This window comes from Euprymna scolopes, chromosome 20, assembly GCF_053919585.1.
Source record: "Euprymna scolopes isolate OS-2025 chromosome 20, ASM5391958v1, whole genome shotgun sequence".
NCBI classification, from domain to species: domain Eukaryota; kingdom Metazoa; phylum Mollusca; class Cephalopoda; order Sepiida; family Sepiolidae; genus Euprymna; species Euprymna scolopes.
The window spans coordinates 29,728,144-29,753,107 of NC_136501.1; the positions used below are offsets into that span (position 1 = coordinate 29,728,144).

A 24,964-nucleotide genomic window follows, 5' to 3' on the forward strand; every position below is an offset into this window, starting at 1 on the left:
AAAAAGACGTACTCAAATAATAATAATAATAATAATAATAATAATAATAATAATAATAATAATAATGATAATGTATGCATATATGTGAAATATCCACATTTACTTAATTTTAACTTAAGGGATGATGAAAATCGTAATAGTATCATCTATAAGTCACTTAAACATATAACTTTTTTTATAGATTTAAAAAAAAACATAGAAATTTGTTATTTTTGGACTCGTCTTGTCAGGTTATAGAGAGGTTTTCGACTAAAACTTTCAAACACAAACACACCTACACATACATATATATAAGCTTTGTGTAATAATTTCTAAAAAAAAAAAAAGAAGTTTAAATTCCCCGAAAAAACCACTATAAGTAACCTATCGCAGCACTAGCACTTGCATTAGCCGACCTCTGAGAAGTTCACAATTACAAAATAGAATTCAATTATATAAGTATAAAAAAACAACTTAATTAAATTTGTTAAATAGAGAATAGGTAAAAATCAGCTGCCGACCTGTTTCAAAGATTTCAACTAACGACTGCTGTAAATTACACGTCGCTCCTATGGAAAATATCACTTCCCAATAAAAAAGGCAGATACAATACAACCACATAATCATTTAAAGAAAGGGCGTTGACTGTCATTTTGGAACGGTGATTTAGCTAAAGATGTATTCAAAGAAAAAACAATAGCAGGATTATTAATATTATTTCTGTATTTTTTTTCATTTTTATAAGCAAAGCAAATCAATCTAATAACAGAGGAAATATTTATATTTTGGAGAATAAAATAAACATGTTTCATAGGGAAAAGACAAAAAATAAAAATGCAAAGAGCCTCATCGCCATGTTATGAATGATTTTCTAAATATTAACAGGGTTATGTATAAATTCATTTTTGACATGGTGACAGGGGTTTATTAATTATTATTGTTCATACACTGTTTTCCTATTTTGCACACTGATCCTTCATTCTTTTAAATTGTTTATGAACATTTCAAATATTATTAATGACGAAGAAATGCGACCCTTCCTTTGTTTTTAAGGAAAAACATCGTATTTCACAGTTTTAATTAATCAAAGGAAAACTACTTTAGAAAAATATTTTGTAAGTGCTACAACTGTAATAAACACCCGCCGCTCCCAACTGTATTTTTTTCGATGTCCAAAATATACGCTGACATTAAAGAGTTGTACATTTATTTAAACATTTCTAAAAAGCATTTGCTTATATATATATATATATATATATATATATATATATATCAAACTTCATGTTATTGAATACTCTCATGACTGCATATAATGAGAGCCAGCCGGTATGTCTTTATACCTGCCTTATTTACTCCCGTCTACATTTAAATTACGATACTAATGCAGTAAAAATGTTACACCCAAAGCCAATGTTAGCTTTTTAGATAATGTTTGATCTTTCCGATCAGCCATAATTATAATTTCCTTTACTGATGACTATATAAGCATTATGCACTAGTGTCTGTATGTATAAACTTGTGTATATATATATCTTTCAAAAGTGAATACAGTAGCACCCCGGGATATGGCATTAAAAATTAGTAACAAAACACAGTACAGTTCGCGCATCTCCATCTCCTGCTTGAGGATGTCCCAAAGATGTTCTTTTGGGTCAAGTCTGCAAATATGCTTGGCCAGTCCATCACGTTTACCCTGAGCCTCTTCAGTAAAGCAGTGAGTGTCTTGGATGTTTGTTTTGGGTCTTTGTCGTGATGGAACAATGCTCCTCACGCAGTTTCTGAAGGGAAGGGATCATGCTCTCTCCAATATTTGACAGATGTTGGATTTCATGTTTCCCCAATGAAATATAACTCCACCTACAGCACTCATGCAGCCCCAGACCATGGCATTCCCATCATTATGCTTGACTGTAAATATGACACTCATCAAATTGGTGTGCATGGATGTCACCAAAGTAGGAAGCCTCTGCTGAAGGCAAGACACAAGAAAGCCCGCAAACAGATTACTGACACCATGGCCTATGGTCTGATGAGACGAAATTTAATTTGTTTGTTTCTGACGGCTTTAAGCATGTTTGGCGGCGACCAGATGAGAAGTAAAAAGATAAGTGTGTCATGCCTACAGTCAAGCATGGTGGTGGAAATACCACGGTATGGGGATGCGTGAGTACTAGGACAACATGAACTCCAAAATGTACTGTAAAATACTGCAGCAGAGCTGGATACCCTCCCTCCATAAACTGGGTCACAGAGCAGTATTCATGCATGACAATGACCAAAAACACACGTCCACGACAACCACTACTTTACTGAAGAGGCTGAGAGTAAAGGTGATAGACTGACCAAGCATATCTCCAAGTTTTGGACACAATAGGTGATATTTGGAGCATCCTTAAGCAGAAGGTGGAGGTGCGCAAAGTCTCAAATCTCCACCTGCTCCATCGTAATTCAAGAGTGGAAGAGTGTTCCAGTAGCTACGTGTGAAGCTCTGGAAAACTCCGTGCACAGGAGAGTAAAGATAGTTTTGAATATTGATCGTGGACACACAAAATATTGAGAGTAAACATGTTGTATCTTAACATTGATAATTTTCGTTAGGGGTATACTCACTTTTGTTGGCAGGAATTTAGCTTTTAATGTCTATATTTGGAGGCAAAATATAACTCTGTCATATATGATGCAGAAAAGCCTACTTTCCATCTTGTCAAAAAGCCATTTTTAGTGTTGTCCCATGAAGAGATATACTTAAATATTTGAGCAAATGTAAGGGGTGTACTCACTTTTGTGATACACCGTATATATTAGTTGAGAGAGATTATGATTTATAGAAAATCATTTACTTAAGCTCCAAGAATGCAATATGAACAAGCATCGATTTTTTCTGACATGATACAAATATTTATTTTAATAACGTCAGTCTATCAGCATAACGATTTGCAAAGAAATGGAACATTTAATCATAATCTAAACTAATTGATTATAGTTAAAGTTTGTACAACAAATTATAAATTGATATGGAAAAGTGGAGTTAATCGCAAGTTACAGAGAAATATTGGCATAATGGCTATATCAAAGCAAGTCAACATATTAGATAAACAGTGGATTGCAATAACTAATGCATTACAAAGATGTTTAAATGTTTAATAAGAATATTGAAACATAATGACATATTGTGGATTAATGATAATTTTTCTGAACGAAACGCCAAAGTAATAGATACATTCTTTAATAACTATTATAAGGAAGTTCTCAGTTCACACACACACACACACACACACATATATATATATATATATATATATATATATATATATATATATATATATATGGAAATGCTTAAGATAAAAGGTTATAGAGGGACAAATCCAACGATCCGTTACTTGTTAAATTCTGATCAATAGTCGGAGAGATTTGGAGCTTATACCATTGCCTAAAAGTGGGGCATATATATATATATATATATATATATATATATATATATATATATATATATATATATATATTGACTGTACTTTGCAAAGGAAGTTTCTAAGTGGCTAAAGAGTCCGATGATTGTTAAGTTTTGATCAATAGTAAAGGAGATTTGGAACATATAACATTGCCTAAAAGTGTTGATGTCACGAGCGCGTATCAATTCGTCTACGAATTCATCGACTCTATATTGGTGTTGATAGGTATCGAATATGTAAAAGGTCGGATCTTAGAAAGAGTCTTTATTCTTTTCTAGATGAGAATCAATTGTTTTTTTTTTTTTGTTTTTTTTTTACAAAGGCATCACCACATTATCAAGGCCCAGAGGCCACTCAAGGATAAGGGTTAAAGAGTGTACAGTAGAAGTTGGTCAATATAGTAATCATTAGTAATGAAAATTTGGTAAATTTAATAACTTATATGGAACGGCTCATCAAGAACTTATTTACCTTAGACTTGAACACAACCATATTGTAGTCAGCCGGAAAGCAGGAAAACGGAAGACAATTCCACAGGCGTGCAGTTCTAAGAAAGAAGCTTTGTTCATGGAATCTATGTTTAGGTTTAGGCACAGATAAAGAGTGGGGGAAATTATTGATAGTGTTTGCAGCTAGACGAGTGTTTCTTGTGAAAGTTTGGCGAGGGGGGACCATAGATTGAAGTTCAGTTGAACACTTTCCATGAAAATAACGATACATCAGAGACAAACTCGCAACATCTCTTCTGTGAGATAGAGGTTGTAAGGAGGAGAAAAGGACATCTCCTACGAGGCTACGAAGTCTATTTTGAACTCTATCAAGGCAGGACAAGTCCTTTCTAGCAGCTCCTGCCCAGATGTGGCAACAGTATTCCATCCTTGGACGTACCTGGCTCTTATATAGATAGAGAATAGCATCAGCAGTGAGATATCTACTGGATCGATAGAAAGATCCCACCATTTTCCCATCGGCCTTGGCAACATATTTGATATACGTGTTCCATTTAAAATCAGGAGTAATGGTCAAACCCAGAAGCTTGTCAAAACTTGAGGCCTCCTGAAGACGAGAGCCATTCATTTCAATTGATGACAAATGTGGATAAAATGTTGATGATGTAAGGAGAGAAGCTTGGTTTTAGATGCATTAAAAGTAACCAGCCACTCCTTTCCCCATTGTACTACATGCTCAAGATCAGAGGAGAGAGAATTGGAGAGTACTTGCTCGTTTACTGTCTTAGATGTGGTACCATAAATAGTAGTGTCGTCAGCATAAATGTCTACAAATGATGTAAGGATATGATTTGGAAGATCATTAATGTAGATCAGGAAAAGAGTTGGGCCCAGGTTGGATCCCTGAGGGACACCGGCATTAATACTGTGAGCTTCTGATTTTTGCCCCTCAACTACTACTCTTATGAACCTATCAGAAAGAAATGATTTAATAATTGAGAAGACTTTTCCAGCTATACCATAGCTAGCGATCTTATGAAGTAAACCTTTATGCCATACCCTATCAAAGGCTTTAGATATGTCAAGAGCAATTGCCCTAGAAAGATTGCCACCGTCGAGAGATTTGCTAATCCTATGCGATATAACTGTAAGGACATCTGCTGTAGATCTAGCAGAACGGAAACCATATTGAGTGTCACTAAGAAGGTTATTTTTGTTGAGATGTTTGATTACTTCTGTATTTAACACAGATTCTAGCAACTTACTCATGACGCACAGGAGACTTATTGGCCTGTACTGAGAGGGGGATGAGCGATCACCTGAATTCTTAAATACAGGGCATACTGATGAGATTTTCCAGGGAGATGGGAAACTATTCTCCTTAAGACAACGTTTAAACAGTTTTGTAAGTATGGGCGCTAGTTCAGGTTGAAGTTTTTTGAGTACTATAATTGGAATACCATCAGGGACAGTTGCTTTACTGGAATCAAGGTTTTTGATTAGCTTGGCAACATCACGTACAGATATACGTATATCACATAGCGTGTTTTCTGATACAGGAGTAAATATTGGGGGTTGGCGGTCTTGGTCGCAAAGGGTAGAATTAGCTGCAAAGTTCTTGACAAAGAGTTTGGCTTTGTCTGATGCTGACGAGATTACCTCAGGTCCATTGATAATAGTTGGGATGGAGCACACGCTTCTGTTCAGGATTCTGTTTGCTATTTGCCAAAACTGGTGGGAACCAAGCCGCTGCTCAGCTACTTTGGACTTAACAGATTGAGCATACAACTCTCTTGCGTTCCTTATTACTTTCTTACAATGGTTGCTGGCAGTCCTGAAAACGGCTTTAGTTTCCATACATCTATTACGTTTGAAGCAGTGGAAAAAGTGATTTCTGTGCGCAATGGCAGCAGCACATTCTGGAGAGAACCATGGCTGGCTGTTAGGTTTTTGCTGAAACTTTTTAGAGGGTATGAAATGGTCAATACCTACAATTAACCATTCAGTTAGGTCTAATACTATAGAGGACACATCCTTTTTAAACATGGAATGCAGAGGTAGATCAGATATAAATGTACGGAAGCTATCCCAGTCAGCCTTAGTGTATCGATATACTGTACGATGAAGTGGTACGTCTGGGGACTTATTACATTTCATTTTTATCTTAATTGATACAACAGAGTGGTCGGAAGATCCAAGACGCGACAGAACAGAAACTGAACATAGTTCAGGGCAAGTTGTGAGAAAAAGGTCTAGTAGGCTCGCATACTGGCCGTCATTATCGGGCACACGGGTAGGTTCCTGAACAATCTGAGTGAGGTCATAGGCAATGGAGAAATCATGACAGAACCTCCCCTCATCATCGGTCTTGTTTGAGTGGGTCAACCATTCGACGTTGTGAACATTGAAGTCTCCACATACGTGAATGTTAGCTGAAGGATAAGTAGAAAGGACTTGGTCAATTTTCTCAGATATGCTTTGAAAGATAGTAACTCCGCTGTTGTGGGGGCGATAGCGAGTAAATATAAATGCAGTAGTGTGAGCTAAAGCAACCCGGAAGCACATATAGGGTAAGTTAGGATCTTCCCTGGAGATGTCCCTCCCACATGGAAAGCTATCTTTAATATAGGCACATATTCCATGCCCATGGCGATCTTGGGGGTCAGATTTAGAAGTTAAGTTAGAGTATCCTGTAATTGCAAACTCATCTAGGGAAATAGCCTGTCCAATGCCAGTTTCACTTAAAAATAAAAGGTCTGGTTTAGTCTCCTGTAATTGGGTTTCAACCTCTACAAGGTTAGAACGTAGACCCCTTATGTTGGAGAAGGAGACATGGTAGTAGGGGTCTACGTTGGAAGTTGGAGAACCGGGTTTAATCGTGTATTTTTTCTTGAAACTTGTCATGATGAAATTTTGGAATTTGTGGACTAGGTCGACAGATTTACTTAGAGCAGGACAGAGAGGGGAAACTAAGAGAGAAAAAGAAACGAAGAATTTTTTTTTGTACCACATGATAAGGTAAAGCCGTAACAATTACCCACTAGTATGGCATCGAGAGGCCCCACCAGAAGCTACTGCATGGTCCAGATTCCATTCACCAAATGGCAATACAGCAGCCCCAGTACTTTGCACCTGCTGATAGGACAGCCTCCTTAGTGGTTAATCCAAGGTTCGGGTCCCTGACTATCAGGCGGATAACGTCGGCCCAGACAAAACGTTTACCTCCAGCACCCTTACTAGTGACATGGCTACAAGGATAGACATAGAAACAGAAAATGTCCACCAACTCTGCCAACTGTTCGCGCAAAAATACTGCCAACCTAGAAAACAGCTTTTTCTTCTCCCTTTGTCAGAAAAATCACTCATTTAAAAAATGAGGACTGAGGGACAAATAAGAAGAAGCGAGAGTAACAGGATCTGCCGATAACGCATCCACAATGCGTTTTCTACTCTCCATTAAAAAAAAAAAAAATAAATAAATAAAAAATAAAAAATAACTATTAAGTATTGTACTTAATAAAAGTCCAACGGACCTGTTTAAGGGAAAGTATGGTGATAGATTCCCCTCCCACGAACTAAAAATGAGTACAATTAGGTAATCTATTTTTGCAATCAACTCGGTAGATAAATAAACATTTATGGACGAGAGAAAAAAAAAGCTAGCATTTAATACAACAGAAATACATAAATTAAATACTGAAATAAAATGTAGTTATTAATATTTGAATCTTAAAATAAAAAGTGCGAATTAGTAGAGAAAAAAATCACTTATCACAACAACGCATTCCGTCTCCAAACTAGTGAAGAATTTAACTTTTAATAGCGTTCAGAAGATTTTTTTTTTTTTAAATTAACCGTTAAGAGAAAGCGTGATTTTATTCTGAACTTTAACTAATCACGTTTTAAGCAACTTATGATATAAAACAAAATCGGATGGGGGGGGGGGTTCTTCCGAAGTTAGTTGGTGACGTTATAAGTAATTGCGAGATAAGATGGGAGCCAGAAATTAGGGGTGGGGGTGGGGGACTGAAAATGATAATATAATAGATTGATTATACAATATTTAAGATCAACTTGGTAGATAAACATTTATGGACGAGAAAAAAAAAGCTAGCATTTAATACAACAGAAATACATAAATTAAATACTGAAATAAAATGTAGTTATTAATATTTGAATCTTAAAATAAAAAGTGCGAATTAGTAGAGAAAAAAATCACTTATCACAACAACGCATTCCGTCTCCAAACTAGTGAAGAATTTAACTTTTAATAGCGTTCAGAAGATTTTTTTTTTTTTAAATTAACCGTTAAGAGAAAGCGTGATTTTATTCTGAACTTTAACTAATCACGTTTTAAGCAACTTATGATATAAAACAAAATCGGATGGGGGCTCTTCCGAAGTTAGTTGGTGACGTTATAAGTAATTGCGAGATAAGATGGGAGCCAGAAATTGTTAAAGAATAATTTACATTACACCGGTGTAAATTTGGCTGGTGTAACATAAAATCTCCCCCGCATTTTTTTCATCTGTAAAGATCATCAAGCCTAAATATAAGGTGACGTGATATTGAAAACACACACACAGACCGAATTTGATGTGCAATATTATCATTATCATAATGATTATTTTATTATTTGTATTTATTTATTTATTTGCAAATTAGTTTACCGGAGAAATTATTACTCGTGACACATAATTATCAATAAAGGATAGATTCTATACTAATACCTAACGAATCTGCATCAATTAAAATATCATGTTTAAGCGTGTTTTACGACCTGGCAACAGCGAGCACCCGGCTAGTATACTAATATATCTTTTATGATGATTCCATATTTCTGTTTGTTGTTTTTGTTTGTATTTGTTAGCAATGATGTCATTATATATATATATATACATATATATATATATATATATATATATATATATATATATATATATATATATATATATATATATATATATATATATATAAATGTAATTCTTGGTTCGTTCAAAGTCCATAAAACCATATTTCTACATTACCAATTTAATTGAAATTTTCAGAAAATGTATGTGTAAAGTCACGGAATGTTTGCATGTTATTAAAATGAATTAAGATCGTTAAGATCGCAAATTATAAAAAATATTTTAAATAAAATAAAAATATTTTCGTAACTGCGAGACTGCCCGCCATATTTCATTTCCGGTAGAAATTAGCCTTTCACGATCACCACAGGTTGACGACTTTCGAATTACAACATTTAACTATCTAATTAATAGATGGGTAAAAAAACAACCCATTTTTTTTTAATTATATATATATATATATATATATATATATATATATATATATATATATTGTACTTTAACCTTACAATTGAATAAAAAAACATATCATAAAACTGTAATTAAACTTGGAAATACGATTTAGAAAATAGCGCGGATCGGTAACTGCACTAGCACCATTTGCTTATCTTATTTTTTTTATTTTTAAAATCCTACCTAAAATAAATTTGTATAATTCTGTATTTCTTATGTTATTGGAAAAAAGGTAAATATTAAGAATTGCTCCACCCTCGAAAATTCCTTTAAAATTACCACTTTATAGGTTTTCGGGGCCGCTGAAAACGAAAATAACATTTATAATTAAGGCAAATGAGTAGTTTCCAAGATATGAAGAAATGTTAGTTTAAAAAAGTGGAGGATCACTTTTCCATAATAATTTAACGTAAAATGACCACCTACTTTGTGGCCACGAATTCTTTTGGGGGAGGAGGTAACTTTCTTTCTACCCTTGGAAAATCCTTTAAAATTACCTGTTAAAATAGCAAAATGCAAAAGAAATCATACAAAAAACTTTTTAGCCAAGAAACACACACATTTTTTTTTTAAATAGCATCCATTTTTTCCTATCGAATTCATTTGCTGTTTTTATTGAAAACTATTTTCTCCCGGATTTTTGATAAAATTTTCCATAAAGGGCCGTGCATCTCACGTTCGTATATAACAAAAAAACATTTTTTAAGATTTCCGTGTGCTAAAAATGAATCCGCAAACCGTTTCCGTCGCAAAAAAACAGTTTTTATGATATGAAGAAATTACTTTTTTCGAAAAGTAGGCGATCACTTTTCCATGTAAATTTAACTTAAAATAAGCACCAACTTTCTAACCAACTGAGAGAGGGGGGATTTTTTCCCATGTTTATTGGCTAAACAGCTTTCGTTTATGCTCGCGCGTAGCATAAACAAAGGCTACGGCTGTGAAATGGGAAATAGTCCCAGAGTCCTGGGGTTATTACCATGCAAAAGAAATCAAACAAAAAAAAACAGTTTAGCCAAGAAACACACAGAAAAATGCCCCTTCCTCAGGTGGTCAGAAAGTGGGTGCTCATTCTAAGTTAAATTTACATTGAAAAGTGATCGCCCACCTCTCGAAAAAGTAATTTCATGAATATCATGAAAACATTCTTTTTGCGACGGAAACGATTTGCAGATTTGTTTTTAGTACACTGAAATCTACAATAAAATATTTCGTTATATACGAACATGATACGGGCCTAAAAGTAAAATAACACCGGATTTTTGGGGCAGATTTGCCGTTTATTTGTACAAATATCCTCAAACCAGGAAATCACGAATCTGTATCGAGCAAAAGTTTAAAACCACTGATTATATGTAAGCCTAGGTTACAGTAACATATATTGAGTGAGTTCCTAACAGTATTTTGTATAGTTTTTGAGTTTAAACTCATTTTCCCAGAATGTCCCCAAACTTAACGTGTCCGATGCAGTCTGCCGCCATTTATATTTTTCAAATATACCGATAAACACTGCATGTTTTTGAACCGATTAAACATTATACATTACATAAAAACACTACAATCTTATCCAGTTAGGAAGAACATTTACTTTTCTTGCCTTTGATAAAATGTATTTGTTATATATTTATTTTTGACAACTTCTTTGTATCTGTGTTTAGTAATACAAACCCTTTTGATTTAATGTAACGTTTAGTCGGCTCGAAAAACAGCGTTTATTGGTGTATTCGAAAGATACAAATAGTGGCGGACACTGATGATTACTTTAAGTTTTAGAAAGTGAGTTAAAACTAAAAAACTATACAAAATACTACCACAAACCCACCGATTATGTCAACCTATGTCATGGTAACATATATTCGGTGGGGCTTTGACACTGTATTTTATAGTTTCTAGTTTTCAACTTACTTTCCCAAACTTAACGTATTCAACAGAGTCTGCAACCATTTCTGTTTTTCGAGCCGATTAAATATTTTACATTACATAAAAACACTAAACAATTATCTAGTTAGGTAGAAATATAACTTACCTTACCTTTGCTTTCATTTATTTGTTTTTGGACAACTTCTTCGAATCTGTGTATAGTACCCCCCCAATCACTCAAATATCAATTACAAACTCACATTTTTGCATACAGAAAACAACAAAAAAAACATTTAGCGTTTCAACATTTTTGCTACGTTCAGCTTTATCCACTGTTTGTTGGTCGAGCCCAAGCCATGCTTGACGGTAATCCCGAGGATCAGGATAAAATTCTGCAAGAGTACCTTTTTTTATTTTCGTTTTTTTTTATTTTACTTTTTGGAATGGATTGCTGTACTAAGATTATAAGAAATATGCATTTACTCTTTTTATTAAAATTTTCCATTACACCAAATTAAGCCACAGCAATGCGTGGCAGGGTACAGCTAGTATATATATATATATATATATATATATATATATATATATATATATATATATATATATAATATTGTTTTTCAAATATAATTGTTTATTTAATTAATTATATTTGAAACATATATTTAAAAAATTATATGTTAAAAACAAAATTATATTTTAAAAACAAAAAATATATATATACTATAAATTGAATGACGAAATACATGACGTCATAGTTTTTTACAAAGGGGGAGTAGCAAAATATTTTGGGGAATCGTCGGTTATATATATATATAGTATTCAACAATGTCAAATCAGGAGAGGTGTGGTTAGAGATTGCGCAACACTTGCCACAAATATTTCACGCGCAGGCACCCTTTACTTGGGTATCCATTGTATGTTAAGACTGAAAGAGCCTTGCATTGATATTTATATATATATATATATATATATATATATATATATAATATATATATATATTATATATATCATGTGCGTGTGTCTGTGCCTGTGTTTAACACAAAAGCTAAATAGAAACTAACTTTAAATTAATTAGGAAAACAAAATAAAATCATAATGTTTATTTTGCTTTTAATATGACGTAAAAGTTGTAAAAGATAATAGACGAAAATGAAGTTATGTATGCGTTTGTTGTGTTTGTTTCGGTAAAAAAAAAGAAACATGATGTTTATTTTCATTTTTTTTTTTTGGCGATATTACAGGAAGACGCTGTAGATGTGTGAAAATCAACGTACGTCTGTTTGTTGATTTGATATAAGTGTACAAAAATAAATTAACAACTTCTTTTTTACGATATGGCAAGAAATGTGTTCATCGAATTTAATAATGATTGACACATCTTGGGACAGATTATAATACTGTTCGAGAATTTAGTCGAAATTTTTGTTTAACAATAGGACGAATCTGAGCAACACATCAAATTATTTGAAGCAAGAAAAACCGAAGTCTGACGGAGCGTCAATTATTTACATGTAGGTTTAGCATTAGATGACTGACAAAAAAAAAAAAAAAGAAATGAGATAATCACAGATGCGTGCACTAATCAAACTTTATGAGATATTTGGTAAACATTTAACTGGCGTAGCAGGAGGACAACATTGAGAGAGGAATCATAGTGCTATCACAAGGCCTATGACAATAGACTATTCTTTTCATTGTTTTGACTCTCGCGTATATATCCGACAGATTAGACACAGTTAATTAAATAAGAACCACATCAGTCTATATAAAAGCATATAAGATATCAACGTATACACACTCGAGAGTCAAAATAATGAAAAGATCATGCTGCTGTCCTACGCATAGCTATCACCTGTACAGAATACTAGTTTTGGAGAGTATTCTCCCACAATTCACTGTAAGGTTACAGTATATTGAACTATTATGCTTAATAATCAGGAAATCAGGCATCAGCGATTCGCATGGTGGCGTTGTCATTTTGAAACAATGTATTTTAGTTTCTGTACTTACATTTTAGAGATAAGATAAACCGTCTAGGTTTATACACACACATATATACATATATATAAATATATATATATATATATATATATATATATATATATGTATATATGCTAGGTAAATAAGCAGAGAAACGTAGATTATGCAGGTGAAGGAAATAGATGGAGAGAGAGACGTTAATTCGAAGGAAAAAAGGATATAATGTGAGAGGAAAATATTTAGGTGAGTGCAAGGTGCATGTTTAGCTATGGTCGATGAAATAATTTTTTTTTAAATTTTATTTATAGCGATTACCAGATATATTTGAACAAAAATCGCTTCAGTGTTTAATATATACATAAAGTTTACAATAGATCTTGCTTTGCAATTATTTGGTATCATATTGCCAAATGCAATTTTTATTACGTTGAATTTTATAAAAGTTTATTATTATAAAACTAGTTTGTTAGTAAGAATAATGGTTCAATTGATAGTTTCACATTAAGGATTCGTTCTAATGTATTTATCAATAATTTTGTTTAAGAGTGTTTCGTTTTATCAATGTAGAAGCTATTTAAATAATAAAGGATATATTTATTGGCAGTTATAAATATAACACATTTTGTGTTGATGATTAAAATTAAAAACATTACCACTTGGCAAGCGTAGTAGGAAGTGATGCGCATTTATAACGCATGCGTAGATATACATTTATACGTTTAAGCCAGTTTATTTTTAATGTTTATATGCATGTTGCTTTAGCTCAGATCGTAGGTAATAACGCCGTAGAGCTAATAGTTTTGTTTTCAATTCAAACTAATGCCATCTAACTCATTACTTTGTTGTCGACTTTTTAAATAACTATTATACAATAGAACAAACAATAGCAAATTAACTCTATGAACATAAATACGAAATATGCATGAGTTAAACTATTATATTTATGCGTATTATACGACTGTTAGTGTATATATATATATATATATATATATATAGAGAGAGAGAGAGAGAGAGATAGAGAGAGAAAGAGAGAGAGAGTCACAAAAGTGGGTACACCCCTCATATTTCTTTATGTATTTAAATATATCTCTTCACAGGACAACAAAGAAAAATATGTTTTTACAGAATGAAAAGTAGTCTGTGTATTAAGCTGGCGGATATTTGAGACTCTGCGCACCTCCACCTTCGGGTTGAGGATGCGCCAAATATGTTCTATTGGGTTCAATCTGGAGACCTACTTCCATCAAGTTTACCTTCAGCATCTTCAGTAAAGCATCGATTGCCAATATTTGTTTTTGGTCATTTTCATGCTTGAACACTGCTCTTCGACCCAGTTTCTGGAAGGATGGATCATGCTCTGTTGCAGCAATTGACAGCACATGTTGGAGTTTATGCGATGAAACTCATTAATACCTGCGGCACTTATGCAGCCCCAGACAATGGCATTCCTACCACCATGCTTGGCTGTAGGTATGACACACTTAACTTTATACTCTTTACATTGTCTCCGCCACACATGCTTAAGACCATCAGAACCAACAAATTAAATTTCATTTCATCACACCATAGGCCATGGTTTCAGTAATCTATGGGTTTTGTTGACATGTCTTCACCAAACTGCTTTCTTGTGTATTGCCCTCAGAAGAGACTTCTTCCTGGGGTGACAGCCATGAACACCAATTTGAAGAGTACAAAGATAAGTGTATCATGCCTATTGTCAAGCATGATGATGGGAATGTCATGGTCTAGAGCTGCATGACTGCTGCAAGTATTGGAGAGTTACATTTCATTGAGGGAAACATGAACTCCAACATGTACTATCAACATGTACTGAACTTTTTTCAGAGTGCTAATTTGCAAATTCACAAACAAAAAAGAAAACAAGATAATATAATGACAGGGGGCGACTGATTAAGATAACGTCAAATCGGGGCAGTAAAATTGTTCTAAAAAGGGGGTTCAATTTATTAGAATGTTGCATGTCAAAGTGAACCCCATCCAATTCTTAAGTTATTGATTAAAAATATTTTTATAATCTGGTAGCTTAGTGTCCAATAATCTGCAGAAAAAGAAAAAAAATTGTAAGGGGTTGCCGATTGTTTACGTTCATCTACATACATCTTAACGATAGTTTCTTGATCCAAGTTGTGCGTGATTAAAACTAAGACGTGATTTAAAGAAAAAAAAAAAACGTTTTATTGTCCAGAAATTATTTTCGATTATTTGATTAATTTTTTTCATTGCAAGTTTGATTTTTTTAAACAAAGAAAAAAAAAAAGCAAATATGATTTTTCTAGTGTAAAAAAGAAAAAAATACTCGATTAATTTACATATTTAAAAAAAAATATTTGGGATTTTTACGACCTAATCCAACGCAGTTTTGTTATATCGTATGTGATGCCCTAAAATGAAGTCAAACTCAACTTTCTTTGCTAGTAGGTTTCAACGGCCTTTATTTTAAAGATAAACGGAGACAGTAATAAAACTTGTTTTGGCGTCTTCATTCTTAATTAATGGCTAACTGACTTTATTTTAATGCACTCCAATAAATATTGATGAATAAACAATAAGAAAGTCAAACTGACTATACTTTATCCATTGTTTATCTATTACTCGAATAAGAAAGTTTTCATTTTTTTTATAAATATTGTTAATTTTAATCAATACGTGCAACTTTTAATCATCGTCGTTATGCGTTTTATATAGCATAAGATTTTAAACTAAAAAGCCTTTGGCATATGTTTTAAGACGCGATATAGAATATGTCGTAAAATAAATCGCATTTATCTTATGTTGCTGGCAATTGTTTTCTTTCTTTTATTAAACCTTGTATTAAAGGACTTTCCTATGCTTAATACATATGTGCGTTGTACTTTGTTGCAAGCGTCAGCAAAACAAGGTTTACATTTGCATTAAAAAATAAAATCAATAACCTGTTTATAATATAAAATATATACAAAACTGGAATTTGCAGAGGCGACATGACTGAAATGGTATGACTACATTGAGTCAGGTAGTAGACATGGCAGGGTTAGCATTTTAATTTACACGGCTTACATTTTCTAAATTATTATATTAACCGTTTACTTTTATACTGGGAGACTATTTGGGAATTCCAGGTTATGTGTGTGTTCCCGGTTTACATCGGCATTGTTTCCAGTCATCTACCACTTCTACTTTCCATTCAACTCAAATTATGCTGTGATAGGTTATTTCGCCACACTTACCTAAACATTACACGAGCATTTACCATTACAGGAGGTATCCATTGTCTATAAAGACTAGACGGAAGCATGAACTTTTGTACTGGCAGTAAAACAATGACCTTGAAAAGTCAAATTTCAACTTCATTTTTCGTATACATTCGACGGCTTTCATTTGTCATACAGAAATTATAGTGTTTCTTTATCTATCGAGTTATATTACATTTAATAATTGGTAATTTATATTACATTCAATTGCTAATGTTGCTAGCCAGAATTAGATAATCGGAATCAATTCTGGTCAGCAATTGAGGTGTCGATTATTCATATAAGGACACGTAGAAATTCTTGGAAAACACACTGTAAAAGACGCACAGAAACACATTGCTGATATATCGACAAAATAGTATAAACCCTATATTTCAAGATGATTCAAATAATACTTGGTGATTCTCCCATTAACGTGAACATTTTATCACAGTTGTTTTTTAAGGTCGATTGAAAGGGAAAGACGTCTTGCATAATGTGGAATATTGTTGCTATTTTATGATAACGAATGTATTTAATAAATGCAGAATACAACAATTAGTAAAATTTAAACATCACTGAAAGATTTTACCAGCAAGTTTTAAATTTCATAAGATCAACGTTTCATCGGATATTGCCGTGATACGACAGGTCGAAAAAGGCCTAATGCCTTATCTTGGATACTGTTTATAGGCGATTGTTTGCATAAGTAAGTAATTTCACAATGCTTCCCGGTGTGTCGTGTAATTATAACGCGAAAGCAGTTGGAGAAATCCTGCGCGCTTGTTCTATTTTATTTAATCGCCTCTAAGGCGATTGGAAGAAATTGAGTTTCATGAAAAGATCAGCATTTAATTGCTCAGAGTCCTTCTTTGATGCTCTCCCATATATCGAGTCCGTCGCCAATTACGTTAAAAAGTAAAAGTGAAAGTATCGTCACACATCTTATCCCAGATTATCAACTTACTGTTTGTAAAGTTAAACACCGTAAGATGTAAAATATTTACATATATAAAAAAAAAACTATTTGCAATGCAAAGACAAACTATTTCTGCAACTTGCATAAAAATCTATCAGGCCTTTAATACAACAGATTAAATCGAAGCTTCTATTAGTTCACTATCGATTATTTAATTTGCGATGATTCAATTTGATGATTTATCAGACTAATATTGCAAGCATAAACGTGAAAGATATTTCGTTTACAAATTTCCAGCCTTTTAAAATATTTATTCTTACTAGAACTTGTTTTATATTTCAGACCAATCACGCAACAGGACTTATGAAGCAGACGAATTGGACCAAATAGGTAAATCCGAATTGATAACAGGAAATGTTTTATCACAGTTTACCATGACGAGCCACAGTAATGCTGTCAATGTTTCTCGAGTCCAACATTTTCGTCTGTAGAAAACCTTTTGTCACCATACAAACTTGTATATTGAATTTGACGGTCGGTATACCGGTTGGGTGTTAAATATTGATTCGATTATAACAAGATTGGTGATGATGTAGCCTCTTTAATAACTCGATTCTTCTTGTTGAACACGCTAAGTTGAAATTAAAGTCGGTCACTTAAGCTCACATATGCAGGCCATGATGTAATATTCATAAGATCTCTCTGTCTCTCTTCAGATGTACGCTTTATATATTATATTTGCGCTTTACATATATATATATATATATATATATATATATTAAAGCAAAAAGCAATGCGGAGGAAGACCGAAAAAGATGAAGTAAAAAAGAAAAACAAACAGATGTATACGAGTATGGTAGAGTAGAGGAGTGTCTAACCTTTATTTGACTATCATTCTTCACTTCAATGTATAATTATTTATAACCAAGTTGCTGGTATGTCCGGTGTATGTAAAGTCCGTAGGTGGTGTGGAATCTTGATTAATTTCGAGAGAAAGTTACCTCTTTTTTTCAAAATAGAAGACAATAGTGGAGTAAAGATGGCAGAGAGAGCGTGGCAGTCCTGCAGAAATATTTTAATTTGCTTATATATTTATTATATTATTTCTGTTGTAAGCTTTGGGTATATATTTATATATATGTATTTTTTAAATTTTATTTTGTACAATATTGCATAATTTATTATTATTGTTACTGTTGTTGTTTGTTTTTGTGTTTTACTCGTTTATCCGGTGCTGTTGTTGAAGTTTTTATTTATTTATTTATTTTTTGTGTTCTGTTTTTAGTTGTTTTTAAATGTTTTTATTTTGTTTTACCTTTTATGTATCTGTATTCGTGCGTTGAGAAGGTGATACTACTCATTTATAATATGATAGTTATGATCCTCTGTCTATGTTACGTGTATAAGCGCTTTATATATTTTTTATTGAAATATGTAGTGCCAGCTAGAATATGGTCTAAGGGAGATAATTCTGTTTAACTTAGTGCAAGCACTCAACTCTTGCAACTCCTACCTCCTCTTCACGAGATATATAGATGCTATCTTCATACTCACATGCTCTCGAGAAGAAGCCATCGAAATCTTCAACTCATTTAACAACGCTGGCCTACAGTTCACCATAGAACACCCAGACAACTCTTGCTTTCTCTCACTCCTTGACTTCAAACTTAACATTAAAAAAATGCCTCTATATACACAGAATTCTATAGGAAACCTGCCAGCAGACGTTTGTTTGTACACTTTAGATCCGCCTTACCCTTCAAAGACAAAATGAGCTATGCACACGCAGAGATTACACGCATACTCAACAAGTGTACCAATACACCTGATAAAATTCTGCACATTAACAACTTCCTACACACACTCCATAAACGGCTATCCTAATTCCACCTTATCCTCACTCAAAAAAAGAAAAACATCCAAGGGCAAGCTCTCTCTAATACCTGTTTCCTCAAGCCCCCCTTCTTCAATGATAGAATCTCCACTGCTATCCGCAGAGCCATACACCACGAAGAGCTAGACATACAACTTATCTACACCGGCACCAGCTTAAGACAGCACCTAACCCGGAAACACCCATCACGTACACCCGACGCTTGCTCCCTATCTAACTGTCCCATCAAAGATACAGGCATATGGTTGCGCACCCACGTGATCTATAACCTGCAGTCTACTAAATGCAACAAGTCATACATAGAGAGTACCACTAGACCACTACACCAACGCATTAAAGAACATATAAACACCAGATTCTCATCATCCCACAAACATATAATCTCATGCAACAGCACTAAACATAATATTCGCGTTTATATCCTCGCCTCAGTCAGAAACGTTGGAAACCTTAGAATTGTAGAATCTCTCCTTATCTCTAAACACAAATCCTCCTTGAATAATAGACTAGAACTGATCTCTTCCTTTATCTTTGACCCCTCCATTACAAGCGAACCAGAGCAACGACAATACACAAACTCTATTAAAAAAATAAATAGGATAAAATAAAAATATACGAATATTATAAAAAATACACACATATATATATAAATTGAAGTATACAAAATTAAAAAATAATACGGTTACCCACAACAACAACAAGATAGAACATAAAACAATAAAATAAAATATATATGTAACCCTAATAAAAAAATTAAGTCCGATAGAGTTATCCCCCTTGCACTAAGTTAAACAGAATTATCCCTAAAGCTTACAACAGAAATAATATAATAAATATATAAGTAAAATAAAATATTTCTGCAGGACTGACATCTTGAATCCACATTTGTCTTCTATTTTGAAAAAAAGACGTACCTTTCTCTCGAAATTAATCAAAATTCCACACCATCACGGACTTTACATACACCGGACATACCAGCAACTTGGTTATAAATAATTATACATTGAAGTGAAGAATGATAGTCAAATAAAGGATAGACACTCCTCTACTTAACCATACTCGTCTACATCTGTTTGTTTTTCTTTTTTACTTCATTTTTTCCGGTCTTCCTCCACATTGTGTTTGGCTTAAAGAAAAAATATATATATATATATATATTTGCCAACAATGCTTCAAGCAAACTACTACCTACTCTTATATATATATATATATATATATATATATAAGAGTAGGTAGTAGTTTGCTTGAAGCATTGTTGGCAAAGATATATATATTTTTTTTTCTTTAAGCCAAACACAATGTGGAGGAAGACCGGAAAAAATGAAGTAAAAAAGAAAAACAAACAGATGTAGACGAGTATGGTTAAGTAGAGGAGTGTCTATCCTTTATTTGACTATCATTCTTCACTTCAATGTATAATTATTTATAACCAAGTTGCTGGTATATATATATATATATATATATATATATATATATATATATATATATATATATATATATATATATATATTATATTCAGCTACAGTTCTAGCGGTTTGCGTTGGCCCTGCGGCTTGTTCCTTGCTAATGGAGTCTAAGTTAACTTCGTGGCTGGGTCCGAATCTCTTTACCAGCTGTAATCGTAACTCCCTATACTGATAATTCCTAAAATGATAAAACCCTGGTGTCTGGAGGTATAAAAATTATTATAAATTATTGTATATTTATACATATATATATATATATATATTATATTCATGTATGTATTTATATTATATTATATATACATATACATCAGAATAAAATAAAATACATGATTTTTAAATTTATATGTTTCTTTTTGAGTATCCTGTTTAATAATACTTTTTTGTAAATTATTTTTACAACCCTTTCATTGTGTTCTTTTATTATTAAATAAATTTCCTATTTTTTTTCTATTGAGCTCTTTTATTTGGTATCGATTAGAATATACATATTATTTATATTTACTTTAAGTTTACCGAAGCTTTTGGTGTGTAAACTTACGTGCTGCTTTTTTATTATACATACATATATATATATATATATATATATATATATATATATATATATATATATATATATATTGAGAATGTGTGTGAAGACAATTCTCAACCTATACACCAAACGAATTTTTTTATCTACAAACTTTAAATTTGATGCATAATATATTCAGATATTTGGAAAACCTTTTAATAGACGTTCATCAGGAAAATAATCCCAACTAAGGGGTCAACATTTTAAACGTGGTATGTGGAGCGGTCATCGGATTTTTATCCGTTATGCGCATATTACGGATTTATTATAATATTATGAATAAGTAGCTTAAAATATAATTTTTAAGGAACATATCCAGATGGTTTAATATTTAACGTGCTTGATTCACTGTATTTAGGGTTGGGTTTCGATCTCAGCTTGAGTATTTTTTTAATAAGAAGTTTACGCTTTGGAAAAAAATAATGCACAAGTCTTAGGTTTTTTTTACTAATTAAAATATATTTATATGTATTTCACAACACGACAACCATGGAAGCCTACTAGTATACACACACACGCACATACACACACACACACACATATATATATATATGTGTGTGTGTGTGTGTGTGTGTGTGTGTGTGTGTGTGTGTGTGTGTAATGCTCACTATCAGGTTGACCATTTGGGAAGTAATATACACATTACCATTAGCGTATGAAACGATGCTGTTTGTGTAAACAAATTGAGATTAGGTATTTTAGACAATGTAAAAGCATTGTTAATTCACTGCCCTCATAGCAGCAGCCGTATAGCGTTAGACGTAGAAGCTCCGAATGTCGTTTGGGCGATCGGGTTTCGATCCTGGCTTGAGGTAGTAGCTTTCTAGCTGCACTAATGAGCTGTGAAACAGCGAAAGAGTACTGTATGCGGATGACTATATATATATATATATATATATAAATATATATATATATTTATATAATATATATAATATATATTATATATTATATATATTATATATATATTATATATATATTATATATGTATATATATTATATATATATATATATACATGTAATTCTTGATTCGTTCGTTATAAATAGTCTAAATAACCACTGGGCCGATTGCTTCAACATTTTGGTATAATATGTTTACTGTAACGATGTGTGTTTTTTATATATTTCTTTTTAATTATAACATTATACCTAATTTTTCTTTAATAAATAGGTGCTTTTCTTTGTTCCGATGTTGCCATTGTTTTATTTGGGGACATATTTATTTATCACTGCCTGCTGTTACGTGACATCACTTAAAGGAATTTTTGGTCTCACCACGACAGGCCGTGGTCTAGCTTTACGTAAACAAATACTTATGTTATATGAAATAATTTTTTTAATTATCAGATTCTAATCGTTAAATTTTAAATTGATTTAATCACGTTATTATTTATAATCTAACCATGTGATTAAAATTTAATTCAAATTATCTACATGTGGTCGCTTTCCTACGGGCAAAATGAATGCCGACGATCAAAGTGTATAAACATTTTGACCCCTCGCTTTAGTTAGAAATTCATCAAAAATCAGAAAATTAACCAAGTTTAATGAAAATTTCAGTATTTATAAAATAATAATCGCGGAATTATTTTTTATTTAAATCTTAGTGAAAATGTATTATTTTGTTTAAACAAAAATTACTTTACTTAAGTTATGGTTTTCAGTATTAAATAAAAAACGCAAGAACTTATTTTTGCTTTTTTTTATATAAATAAAGCATCGTAATTTGTAACAATAAAAAACAATAATTTTTACAAGCATATTAAGAAAAAAAGCCCTAAAGTCCGTATTAAGGAATTCTATATAACTCGGAGAAAAATAAATTTCTCGAACTACCGATATTAACATTAAATTAAGCGTCGTGTATTTAATATTTTACAAAAATATTATAATAGCAAAAATATTTCTACTTTTTTTAATTACAGATTTCGCAGAATTTTTATATGCAGGGGTTTAATAATTTCCATGCTTGCTCGACTGTCTCAGATTTTGGGCGTCTGTATATTCCGTATTTCCAAAAGTAAGGTTTGTTGTGCTTATGCGAACGGCAAAAACACTCGGTTGTGGGGCTAATTCAGCTATTTTTAGCACAAACAACGTGTTTTTTATTTAATTCAATATCTTAGGTCCTTACTTTACTAATTATCTTTGAAATCGACCCAGAAAACTAATATTTATCTTTTAAAGTATTTTTAAAATGAATTTATTTAACTTCAAAATTTAGCTGAATTGGTAAGTTCGCCGCGAAAAATTTTTTCATAACCTTTTCCTCATGTGTGCAAATATTTTTTTTCCTTTGGGAAATTACGTTTAGTCCTTAATCTTTCAAATACAATCAAAAAATTTGCGGAAACATACAGACAAAATATGATGAATCGGCTTTCAATAGTTGGTCCCCCTCTTCTTCGTTTATTTTTGCCGTATGGACATTAGCAGCAAATCGACCATTGTGGATCATCTTTACTATTCAGGAAATTAAAGATTCAATTAGATTCCTATTTCAGTCATCTAAATTATTTAGTGTGAAATGAGTTTAGGAATTTTGCTTAGGAATAAGTTAAAAGTTTACAGTAATTTGTGTATTTCAAGCAAATTAAACATTTAGAATATTCAGAGTAATTCGAGATCTTGGCTTTTAATGAGATATAAACAGTTGGTGCCGTTTTAAGATTTAAACAATATTGAATACGATGGTGATCTCTGAGAATGCGAAAAATGTTATTCTTAATAAGTTTTATGTATAGAGTTTTGAGAGTATCACCTCTGGAAAAATGAATTAGTGCTGAATCTGTTTATATTATACAAATCGAACTAAATTTATACGACGTTTAATGTTTATTCGGTTTAATGACTTTTAAAAAATATTAGTTGTAGAATATTTAACAGCTTTTCAAATTAAAATGTTTGGAGATATTTTTATATTAAACAAATGTTTAGATTTACAAGTTATGGAAAATTGTCAAATTTATAAAATGTATATGCTTTATTTTTTTTAAGATTTGATATTTTGATAATTTTTTAGGCTTTAAATATTTTAAGATTTGTAGATGATTACGACAATAATAATGACGATTTAGTAAAGCGGTTTGCGAATCTATTTTCCTTTGCTATTTTGAAACAAAATAGCTGAACGTATAAATACGTGTGCTATATTTTACAATTTAGCTGGCATGTCAAATTTGAAATAATTTAAAGATAGTAAATATAATATTTTCAAAACAACAGAAGCATATAAAATAATAGATTTTAATTGGCTGTCCAAAAGTCTTTCAAGCGTAAGTTTGAAGTAGATTTTTTTGTTAAATAATGAATATGTTAGAAATACAATATATTCTTTTTAGAGGGAGATGAAACATAAGAATAAAAGCGATATGTGTGTATATCATTCAGAGTTGTGAATAATGGTTATTATTTAAATGCGTGCATTGAACTTTGTTTATAATATCAGGCTCTTTCTTTAACGTTTCCTTTAAATTAAAACATATTATAAATAATATAAAATATCAGAGGTTGTCAAGCTCGTAGAGGAAGATGGAGATTCCCCAGTGTCTGTCGAGAGAAACGCGATATTTTCCCCTACTTCTTAAAGGAATAATTGCCTGCCAACATAAACCGGAAGGTTTCTCAAAAAAAATATTAATAACATCTATTTCACAAAACAACATATGGAATGGAATTCCCCAAAATTCTGAGATAAAATGTAATAAATTACGTACACTCAAACGTTGTATGTCGAATAATATTTGTCAACGCGAGCGATAAAAATCAACTGTCTGAAGGACGATATTCCAGAACTGTTAAACGCAGAGTGGATATGAAATATTGATTTCAGTTCATAACAGGACTTGTTCTTTTATGCAATCTCGTTTG

At 32.2% G+C, this 24,964-nt stretch overlaps 1 protein-coding gene across 11 annotated transcripts in view; it reads left to right on the top strand.

Annotated features, from left to right (window-relative positions):
• Positions 1–24,964, top strand: part of LOC145241378 (G-protein coupled receptor dmsr-1-like) — a 921,194-nt gene that overhangs the window by 562,978 nt on the left and 333,252 nt on the right. For 8 of the 11 annotated variants that reach the window (XM_080104266.1, XM_080104270.1, XM_080104271.1 and 5 more), the window contains one exon: positions 17,512–17,559. The exons of the other annotated variants lie outside the window; for them this stretch is intronic. The gene's annotated coding sequence lies outside the window, so the exon portion shown is untranslated. The remainder of the gene's footprint in view (positions 1–17,511; positions 17,560–24,964) is intronic. 11 annotated transcript variants of the gene reach the window in all.